The 11,440-nt window shown below is 47.6% G+C and overlaps 2 long non-coding RNA genes across 2 annotated transcripts; one reads left to right on the top strand and one right to left on the bottom strand.

The window, feature by feature from the left end:
• Positions 1-5,759: 5,759 nt before the first annotated feature.
• LOC146890051 (uncharacterized) lies at positions 5,760-9,162 on the bottom strand. The gene is made up of 2 exons (XR_014999331.2): positions 9,023-9,162; positions 5,760-6,117 (listed from the first exon to the last, which is right to left on the bottom strand). It is a non-coding gene; the product is annotated as an uncharacterized LOC146890051 (long non-coding RNA).
• Positions 9,163-9,437: 275 nt separating this feature from the next.
• Positions 9,438-10,153, top strand: LOC146890050 (uncharacterized). Its single transcript, XR_014999332.2, has 2 exons — positions 9,438-9,566; positions 10,012-10,153. It is a non-coding gene; the product is annotated as an uncharacterized LOC146890050 (long non-coding RNA).
• Positions 10,154-11,440: the final 1,287 nt, after the last annotated feature.

Here is an 11,440-nt window from a genome sequence, read left to right on the forward strand (position 1 = left end):
ATCCCCAGCTCCAGAGTCCACTCTTCTACCTGGCGAGCCTAAATCTGTTTGTAATGATTCCAGCAGTCATCCTTAGGATTGGGCATGCCTGAAAAACACTGCATTCATCTCCTGAGGTTGTGTGGTCCATATCCACCATACAATAAAAATAGAGCTTATAATTTTGGTTTCATTCCCTCGTGTTGTTTTAAATACTTTTATGTGTATGAGTGTTTTGTCTGCATGTATCTCTGTGCACCACATGCCTGCAGTGCCCTCAAAGGTCAGAAGAGGGCGTCAGACCCCCATGTTACTGGAATTACATGGTTGGAAACCGTGGGTGCTGGAATTGAACTGGAAGGGCACGAGGGCTCTTAGCCACTGAACGGTCTCCAGCCTTCTATACTTGGTTTTCTTTTAGTCAGTTTCTTGTACGTGATTTTAGAAACCTAACATTACTTAGATTTTTGTCTCGCAGCATCACTAAACGTAAATATCCCTGGAGTAGAAGCTGTGAGGTCCCCTGCAGGGGATAAACCCATTCAGATGAAGTTTCCCAGGCCTTGATTGGTGCTGTTTTCCTAATTCTCAGCGCCTTTCTTAAAGCTGTAGACTTGGTCATTCATCTCTTCCCACAGGCTTCAAGGCTCAAGTCAGAATGCTGGATTGGCACTTGAGAAATTTGTCCTAGAAAGCAAAGCTGCCTTGAAACTAGCCTCATCTATGCATCCTGCTTACCTCTGTCATGACGAAGGGTGGCAGCTTGCTAGGCATCTGTGCCAGTGAGGTGCTGACAGTGGGGCCTGGCAGCTCTGGGTGGCCAGAATAGACTGGCAGCCCTCTGCTTGGGAATATATACATTTCTCTGTTGAAAGCAGAGTCGAGTACTGTTCTTCTGAGATAAGAGTAATAATAGTTCTGATGCCTCTAAGGTGGAGTGTCGATCAGCCACTATTAGTCTTTATGCAGAAAATATAATTCCCAGCCAGTGTCAGGAAGGCCACCTCTTCAGAGCTGAGATACTGAGGAACGTGGGGCTAGACACAGCTCTCCATCTGCTCTGCCTCCATTCAAGGGATCGTGTGCTGTGCTGTGAGCACAGGCTGGACCTTCAGAGCTATCTTTCGCACACAGGGCCCAGCCGACCCCGCAGTCCGCAGCCTGATGACGTGTACTTTTATTGTGCTCTTACCCATCCCCAAGTGAAAATAGCTGCGGACCGCTCTGCATATTAGTGGGGCCGAATTTGGTTAAAAGAACAAAACTTAGAAGACAAATTCAAAATGTGCTTTTGCTGGTTATAGAACTATGAATTGATCAAGAGTTGTAATTCAGCAGTTAGCTCTAAAACCCTTTTCTTGCCAACATCCTCCGTTGTGTTTAGAATTCTAGGGCATCCTCTTAATCCAAGACTGGAGATTCCCGAAACATCTCTGCCTAATTTCCTGGAATTTCATGTTGGTTGATAGGTTGTCCCTACACACCTGCTACTCGCTGTTGGAGAACTGTGGCCCACCCCACCCCACCCAGCTTGTCTTCCTACTCGGTCTCCTTTATTGTCACTGTTTTCTCCGTACCTGTTGGCGGTCTGACTGTAGCTGTGACATGCTGTGTCCCTGTGCAAAGCCTTCATTGGCGCCTCGAGAATCAGAGCTTAGGCCCGCCATGCCTACCTCACCAACTTCATTACCTGCCACATGCAGCTACTTCCAACTTAGTTTTGCTTTCAGAGAGTACCCCTAGGCACTGCCTGCTCCATTTTTCAGTTCCTGGTCGCATCCTCTCACGCCCTCCCCGGCTAACTCCTTAGAGAAGAACCAGAGTCAGTGCCTCCAGACTAAGTACTAACTGTGCTTCCTAGCAAGTACATTTATAGCCTTGAAGTTACCATATTTATCTGTTCTGGTAATCCAGCACCCAGGTTGAGGCTGCAGTTTTAGGCCTGGTATTTTTTTCTCAGCCATTACTACACTGCTAGCTACATGAAACTAACTTTGAGAACCGAGAAAGTAAGCAATACAAAACCAAGGCACCAAGGAAGCGTGGGGGGTGGGGTTCAGAGGGTGCCTAGGAGGCCCAGCACAGCATTTCTTAGCTCTGTTTATTGGGTTTGTAATTAAAATTGGTTGCTTCAAGAAGAGGAGAGGGGTAGGGAAGAGAAGAGCTGAGACTGTTGATGAAGCCTAGAGTAGACTGTGCGCATTTAAGATCAGACAGAGTTCTGTTACAGCTGGTTGCTGGCCGACCCTCCAGCAGCGCAGCCGGGACCTGAGTGAGCCCATGTGACCAGGAAAACTCCTGCCACCCTGCGCTAGGGAAGTCATTCTCACTGTCCCCAGCTACCAGCACTGCTTACAGGGCCTAGTTGATACCAATGGGAAATTAGAAAACAAGGTAAGAAACACTTGAGTTTGATCTACAGGGGGCTGGAGAGATGACTCACTGGTTAAGAGCATGTACTGTTCTAGCAAGAGGACTCCAAGCTGCCATGTTGGATGGGTCACAACTACCTGGAATTCCAGCTCCAGGGGATCTGATGCCCTCTGCTGAACTCCACAGGCACCTGCATGTGTGTGCACATACATATAACATAATTCTAAAATATTTTTTAAAGGACCAAACTACAGTGTGATTAAGGTAAATGGGAACAGGCCTGGACCTGATGTCCTTTCCCGGAGGTGGGTGGGGAACCTCACCTTTGCCCTTACAGCAATGAGAAACAGGGAACGGGGGAAAGATAGGGTTAAGTCATGTATCACGTAAAGTTCTTGGAGGGAGCGCTTTTATCCATGTGTTGTGTAAGCATGGAAAGTCTCTGGGCCCTGGAGTGAGCATCTTTAAATGGCGTACAGTTTACTAATAAACTGAACCATCCTTTGGTAGCTAAGCTGCTAGTCCCAATAGGAAAACCGTTCTCTACTTTGCCCACAGTTCACCTGGTGGTAGTCAATGGTGATTGGTAATAACATCAGATATTAAGTATTTCAACAAATGAGCCTGAGGCACAGTTTCCACCTTAATATTCTCAGAGCTAGGACAGTGAAGAGCTCGGAAGGCCTAAGTCTGAACCTGGCAGCCCATGTAACCAACCAGCCTAGCCTACTGAGAAAGTCCCAGGCCAGTGAGAGGCCCTTATCAAGAAAGTGGATGCCCCCTGAGGAACAACACCTGCAGTAGTGTTGTCAATTGACAGAATCTGGAGTCAACTGGAGACGTGTCTGGTCACGGCTGTGGAGAATTGTCTTGATTATATACATCATTTGATGTGGGACGAATAATCTTGACTGGGTGAGAACACCCCCTTGGTCTGTGTAAAGGGGGAAGAAAGTGAACCGAGCGGTGGCACACTTTCCCAGCTGTTTTCTGATTGTGGTTGTGTGAGCAGCCGCTTCAAGCTCCTGTCACCTTGACTTCCCCACCATGATGGACTGTATGTACCCTTGAGTTGTCAGCCGAGATAAATCATTTCTCCCTTGAGTTGCTTTTGTCTGAGCAGTCATCAGAACAAAAGGAGAAGACAAGTCGTCCTCTGGCCCGCCACACACTCGCGCTTCTCGCTTGTAATTTATTTGGTGTCTGAACACTCACAGTTGTGATTTCTAAAATTGTGTGCATAATGCTGAATCGAGTTGAGATACCAGAATTGGAACCGAGGAATTCAATTGTGCGGGGAGCTCGTGGTAGATGTCTTTACTGCAGAAGAACCCACAGTGTGTGTTAACTAATTTTACCTAGCGGCAAAACCGAACCTGCTAGATGACAGCCCGAGTCTGCGGCATTTCCTGCTTACCCTCCCGGATTTGTTTGCTTTGTCTCGGTTTCAGCTGCTATGAAATAACAGCATCACATCACAACCCGACTTATGTTAAGCAAAATGAGTGCTTAGAAAGACTAAATATACCACACACGTGCTGCCCAGAGATTTCCCCAAAACAATGACTGAGTCTCTAAAACCAGTGAATACTTTATCAGGCCTGGCTAAAAGAGAATCATGGAATCAAGTATCACGTGCTTGAACAGCCAGAATCTAGTTCATTGAGATGTGCTCCCGGAGGTTCATTTTGTATGTTGATTTGCCTGGGCTGCAATGCCCAGTTGTTTGAACAGATGCTCTGAAAGCATCTGTAGACGTGATTACAGTGCGCAGTCAGCAGATTGAGCACATCACCGGCTGCATGTGGCAGACTACTGTCAAGTCCAAGAAGAAATCCATCTCTAGCATTCAGTGTAGAGCCAGTCCGTGTTCTGCTTCCTGTAAACCTTGTAGATTTTGGACTCAAAATTGCAACATCACCTCCTACCTGAATGTCACCCAGCCAGCTCTGCAGATTTCAGAACTCTCAACAGTGTAAGCCAAGTCTAAATTCTCTCTCTCTGTCTCTTTCATGACTTCTTTCTGTGGTTGCCCCAATATAGGGATACTCCTTAATTATAAGTATCCCTTTTTAAAATGTTTGCTTCACTTTTGTAATTAGGTGCTGGCTATGTTTATGTCAGCTTAACACAAACTGCAGTCAGTTGAGGGAACCTCAGCTGAGAAAATGCCTTGAGGCACGGCTGTGGGCCAGCCTGTAGAGCATTGTCTTCATTAGTGATCAACCGGAGTGGACTCAGCCCATTGTGGGTGGTGCTACCCCTGGGCTGGTAGTCCTAGGTTCTATAAGAAAGCAGGCTGAACAAGCCATAGGGAGAAAGTAAGCAGCTCTACTCCATGGCCTCCACACCAGCTCCTGCCTCCAGGTTCCTGCCCTGTGTGCGTTCCTATCCTGACTTCCTTTGGTGGTGAGCAGCAGTGTGGAAGTGTAAGCCAAAGAAACCCCAAATTTTGATCATAGTGTTTCATTACAGTAGAACCCCGAACCAAGACAGATAACAGATTTTTTCTTAACTTAGTTCAATACTTGATCTGCTAGGACCACCTGGGCTTCTGTTTCTGAACTCTGAAGTACGTCTCTGTCCTGGGATACTACATTTCCCAATATGCCTTCTGTTTTCCAGCAAAAGCAATCATTCTCATTTCTTCTCTGAAAGAAGTCATGCAGTTGTCCAGGAGTAAAGATGGAAGTGTCCTTACCTCAGTGACAACAGAGTCATCTGACGTTTGCATGAAGAGCACCATCTAGGGACTCGGTTCTGAATCGCTACACTGACCCCAACATTGATTTTTTTTTAAAGCATTTAGCAATTATTTATAAATACATTTAGCTTCATAAATAACATAAAACCATTCTCTTTGGGGAAGAAAGCACAAGAAACTTCAAAATTGCACCTAACAGCATTGAAATTGACTGCCCCAAGTTCAAGTCTTAGTTCTCACTCAAGACAATGGTCATTTTCAGTTTATGTGAATATATCTGACTTTTTTTGTGCAAGTTTATCCTCACAGGGCAGGGTATGGGATATACACTAACTGCTTGGCTTAGAGCCTGGCTCCACTATTTACTATCTGGCTTTGAGCAGGACACTTAACATCTCAACCTGACTAATTCATAGGACAGATTTTAGGGTCCCAAGAGTCTATTACGCAAAGCAGCCAGCACTGTCTGGCATATAGCAAACACTATAAAGTCCTAGCTACGATTATTTCCCCTCCTTTTTTTCTAACATAAATGGCATCCTACTGGGTGTTATTTTATGTGTAAGCCCATTGACTTCATTAATGGCCTGTAGGTATCACTCCATAGTATCACTCACTGATAAAGCCATCTCTTTCCAGCCTCAAGTCTCATTCTCCATAAAATTTCAGTCGTACCTAGAAGAAATACATTTACCTGAAAAGCTTACTTCTTTTTCTTTATGAGTCAATGAACTAAATCATCTGGGAAAAGAAGGGTTTTGGCAAATTAAATGGTGAAGCTGGGAGATTGGGTAGAGAGAAGTATGCGTAACTGGAGGAAGTTAGTATGGATATGGTCAAAACACATACATGTACAAGATTTGCCAATGATTGCCATTTAAACATGAAAGCGTCTGCGAGTCTCCATTGAGCACAGGGGAGAAGCTTCTGATGTTATTTGGGGTGATCTCCTCCCTCTGTGGCCTCTGTTGGTCTTTGAGTCTTGCATATCTGAGGACAGTGGCTCACTGAGGAGGAAGTAACCTTCTGGCAAAGGTCTCTCTTGCTCCACAGCTGCCTCTCTGTGAAGAAAACCACAAGTGTGTTTAAAACGCTAACGCGTGGTGCGGTCAAAGGTTATGTTTATACTATGGATTTGCCCTCTGAGGTTTCCAGTGGAGGCGTTTCCTTCTTCCCGCCCACGAAGGATTAGAAAGCGGTTCCTCTGGCTGCTGCTGTTGGCATACAAACCTCTACCCACACTGAACCGGAAGTGGTCCAGGAGAGAGACCTCACCGAAGAGCAGGGGACAGACGCCTAAAGGGAAAGTTAACAGCATGCTCTTCCTGCAGAGGACCCCATTAGGTGACTAGTGCCCATGTCTGTTGGCTCACAGCCACCTGTAACTCCAGCGCCAAGGAATCCAATGCCTCTAGTCAACATGGGCACCTGCACACACATACAGATACATACAGTTAAAACTAATAAAAATAAATCTTAGACAACCCAAAGAAAAATGATGTGGGAAAGGTGTTTGGTGTTTTTTTTTTCTGTTTTATTTTGTGGGTTTTGTTTGTTGTTTTCTTTCATTTCAGGGGTAGAGAGGTAGAATGCACCAGAAGGAGAAGGCCCAGGGAAGGAGAGGATTTGCTGGTGGACCATGGTGCAGCCGGAAAAGAGCACTAACGACCTTGTGCCTCCTGCCGCTTCTTATAGAGCTGAGCACAGAACTAACCTAGACAGTGTGGTGGGCTCTGGAAGGGAGGGCCCAGGCTGGTGAGAGTCAGCCCAGCCAGAACCCTTTCTCATGCAAGCCGAGTGCCCCTCCTTTCCTACTGTCCCTTACTCTTGGAAGAACTCTCAGCGCCCATGTCCAGCTGTGTTTGCTCTACTTCGTTTTTTGCTTCTTCCTCCCGACCCGCACTACAGACCCTCGCCACAGACCCTCACTACAGGCCCGCACCACCTCTTCTGCTCCCATCTCTGGTCACAGCAGCTCCCTTCACCAATCCTCCAGGGCCGCCTCTTTCCTTGTCCGGAACACTCCTGGATAATGCTCCTGACTCTTGCCATGGAGGTCTGATGACTAGCGTGTCCTGAGCACCCTCTATTGGATGACCCACAGGCAACCCCCACTCTGTTGCTCCCCCCCACCTGCTCACATACCTTTGTCCTTAGTCACCCATGCCAGGTCTACTACCCAACCCTGCTAAATTCTCCATCCAAAAAGGCCCCTCTTTCTCCACCTCCCGTTCACTCCATAGAATCTCGTCTCACGTATGGACATTCTCTTAACAGTTTAGGATCAGGTCATTGGGAGTTCTTTTGCTGCCCTTTGGAGGCAGGTGAGTCTAGGAAACAGCTTTGTCCCTGGAATTCTATGTGGTTTGGGGCTATGCACATTCTCTCCCATCGTGATATACTTGGTAGCCGTTCCTTCTCCTGCACACACTATGCACACGAAGCCCGCTCTAAGCAGTGTGCCCAGCAACCCTCCCTTATACACCCCAGTACACTTAGTCCACATACTGAGCTATCGTGGGCCCATCTCCAAACAATGATATGTCTCCCTGCCCTGGGTAACAATCAGATTTAGGCAATGTCTATTCAAATGCAGTCCCAATGTACCCACATATGAAGAACAAAAGGACCAATCAGGCCTGAACTCACTTTGGGTCCATATACAATAAGTCAAAACTGTGTCCTGTAGTAACCTTTTAGGAAGACACCCCTGTTTATCATCTTATGCCTATGCATAATTATATATGCATGCGATTAAAACTAGATGCATTATGGAAAAGGACAATTAAGAAAAATAAATGCATGCCAGCTGTGGTGGTGTAGACCTTTAATCCCAGCACTTGGGAGGCAAAGGCAGGTGGATCTCTGAGTCTGAGGTTGGCCTGGTAGTAGAAAACAAGGAAGGAAGGAAAGATGACTGTATCTGTCAATCAAAACAAAGAATGACCCAAATGAATGCCTTGAGTAAGTACCCCCTCGCCTTGTGGACACTATTTAAAAAAAAAAAAAAAAAGTCTGTAGCCTGGAGCTTTGAATATTCATGTGGTCTTGCTTCTTTCGCTAATCTTTATGAGCCCTTTTGTCAATCCTTTGGATAAGAAGCCAAGAACCTGGAAAGTCTGGTCCAGACCCCCTTCCCTCCAACACCAGTAACACTTTGTAAGCCGAGGGTTGGAATGTTAGTTCAGCCTGCTCCTACCTCACATTCCATACCCAAGACTGCCCTCTGGGCCCTCTGCCCATGTGCGCAATTCTCCTCTGCCTAGCTAACTACAATGGTTTTCTCTTTGAGAACGAATCCTTCTCTCTACAAAGTCTTTATTAACAGTGATCTCTCCGTGGTGTGCACCCCTGTGGTACCATTGCTTACCTTGGCCTGTACCACAACAGGGTAACATCCACACTGTAGGCCAGCTGCCCCTCCCTCCTCTGGGACCTTCACCCTCCTGTAGGTGCCTTTCAGGACATCAGCTAGATCTTTCCTCGCTTTGTGTGTGCTGTGGTCTGAATGTTTGTGTCCCTCTGGTTAGAGTTCACCAGGCCGTAAAGACTCTGCCCATGCAATTGGATTAGTGCTCTATAGAAGGACTTGGTGGGAGGGGGGGGTTGTACTTTTCTACCCTTGGTATAAGGATAAGCAGGCCTATCTGCCCTCCATGAGCAAACCCATTCACAAGACAAACTCACCAGCACTTGGCTGACAACTTCAAACCTCTCGAACATAGAAAAATAAATTTCGCCCGTGTATGAATTACTCCATTGCTGACGTCTTGTTGGGACAGCACAGACATTATCTCTCGCTCCTCAGACTGTATCTGCTCTAGATAAGTGACTGAACAGTTAGCTCTGTCCCGAAGCCACACTTGTACTTCAGATTAATCCAGAAGGGCAGCCGCCCCTGACATTGCTCCTCAGGACAAACAACCTAGGCTTAGACCCCTCTAGCCTATGTCAGAGCAGACCCACCTTTACACGGCCATGCCAGAATACATGGGTGTGGGTGTTTTAGAAATCAGAGATGAGGCAGATCTGCCTGAGGCACCTGGGCATGGTGCCATCCACCGGGCAGCAGGATCATTCCTACCAGATGGTCTTCAAGCTGGTATTTCTTCCCAGTCACACGGCTGAGCTGATGCAATTGTGTTCCAGAGGTTAGAAGAGAAAAGTTGCTGGCACTCGTGTCTGCAAGAGTCCGAGTCTTGTTTCTGTTTATGTGGCAAAGGTTTTCATAACAATCAGCCGCCTCTGGGAGAGTGCGCACGGCTTGTCTGACCAGCACAGCGGGAGACGGCACAGTCAGGCAGGGAGCGCGAGTTCTGACGGATACCACTGCATTCAGCACTCGGCTGGGACACTCAGGACCACTAGCGCCCTGGAAGAAAGAATAACAGAAATCGGGGCCTGGTGAGAGTTTCCACAGGCATTCCAAGGTCAAGTGAACGGGTTTTCTTCCTTCTACCACAGTAAAGAAATATGACAGACAGACATCCCCAGGGGACCAGCCAGTCAGGTGTGTGACCTTCTCATGTGCGCAGGATGAAAGCATAAACCCGACCATGACCCTCGTATCCCTTGCTCTCACCGAATCCTGCTCATATTTGCTAACTTAGGAGGGTGCCAGAAAGGTCACCATCAGGCAAAGGACTCCAAGCCCTCTCCTAGACCAGATCCCAGAGACCCAGAGTTCCGGGAGAGGCGGGAGTGACCGGAACTGTTTGCAAAGCAGAAAGTGAGGTGCTTCCAAAAGAAAGGAACCAAGAGAGATTTTTATTTTTCTTCATTAAAAATAAAAAAACAATTTTTGAGACAGGGTATCAGTTGCCCAGGCTGTCCTTGAAGTTGGAATCCTCCTGCCTCAGCCTTTCAAGCAGCTAGGATCACGGCCCTGACCCAGCAGGCCAAGCGTCAAAAAGCCATTCTCAAATGAACTCTTCTCTCTCTGTCTTCACCCACAGAGCAAGGTTTCTCCTTCACTGGCTGCCACCGCGTGGAGGTCGCTCAGAACAGCTGAAACTGAAATTTCAAGGTCAGCATTCCTGTGCACCGCCTCCGCCTTCGTTTCTGACTGTTGATTAAACCGCCCTGTTGATTAAACTGCTCGTGCTTCCTCGGCTATTAAGTTCAGCTTAGGCCTTGAACGTGGGCCCTGAAGTCCACACTGAACAAAAACAAAGAAGTGAGAAGGGAGGACGTGACTGCTCCTAAGTCCGGTGGAGGAGAAAGTTTATTGTGGATAAAAGGAGAGCGTGGCCACAGGCAGAGACATCCGGGAGAGTCCAGAGAGCACATAGCTGGAGTGGGCGGTGTGAGGAGAGGAGAAGGGAGAGGAGAAAACCAGGGGAGAAGAAACAGGCAGATAGTCAAAATGGCTGGGTTTTACAGGCAAGGGACTAGGCTGGAGAAGTTTAGGGTGGGGAGCAGGGTATGCCAGTCATACCCTGTAACAGGTAGGGACTGAGGGATGCTGGGAGAACCTAGAGGCGGGGTCCTCCTTGGTATGTTAAATAGGTACCTCAATTAGCCGTTTGCCCCAGGATTGAGACCGAACACACACACAAAGGCCTTAGATAAAGTGAGGCCCTGTCTTAGTCTGCTTTCTATTGATGGGGTAAAGACCATGACCAAAAGCAACTTAAGGAGAAAAGGACTTATTTTTGTTACACTTCCGCATCCCAGCTACCATCAAGGAAAGTAAGGGCAGGAACTCAGGCAGCGACCATGGGGAAAGGCTGCTTACCCGCTAGCTCACCAAGACTTTCTTGTACGACTCAGGACCACCTGCCCAGAAGCTGACTTGCGCAGTGAGCTGGGCCCTCCCACATCAATAATCGTAAATCGAGAAAATGTCCTACAGACTTACCCCCAGGCAACCTGATGGGGGCATTTTCTCAATGAGATTCCTCTTCCCCGATGATCCTGGCTTGTGCCAAGTTGACAAAAACCTAACCCGGACAGGCCCTAACCTGTTGAGAAGTTGGACTCTTTGGCTGGGGAGGTGTATAAAAGCGCTTGCAGGCAAGTCTGACGACCTGAGTTCTATCCTGGGAGTCTGTGGTAGGAGAGAACCAAGCCCTAGGGGCTGTTCTCTGACCTCATATGCAAGCTATGTATGAGTTTGCCCTCACGTGGGCATTGCCCTTCCTGCCCACCCCCGCACACTGTAGTCTGTCTTCTCAGGCAAAGCCCTGGAGCCTCTGTAAGGAATCTAAATTGGATTTCTAACTAGGCATCCAACAACCTGTTGAGATAGCCAAGAAATGACTCCCCAGAGTCCGTCGGACGCTGTGTGTCCCCTGAAGATCAAGTTCATCCAGGACCGGTGACTTTGTTTACTGCATACTTTGCCTATCACGCAGGTACACAAACTTTGTCCGAGACAGAGAA

Source organism: Myodes glareolus, chromosome 20, assembly GCF_982192425.1.
Source record: "Myodes glareolus chromosome 20, mMyoGla1.1, whole genome shotgun sequence".
Classification (NCBI taxonomy): domain Eukaryota; kingdom Metazoa; phylum Chordata; class Mammalia; order Rodentia; family Cricetidae; genus Myodes; species Myodes glareolus.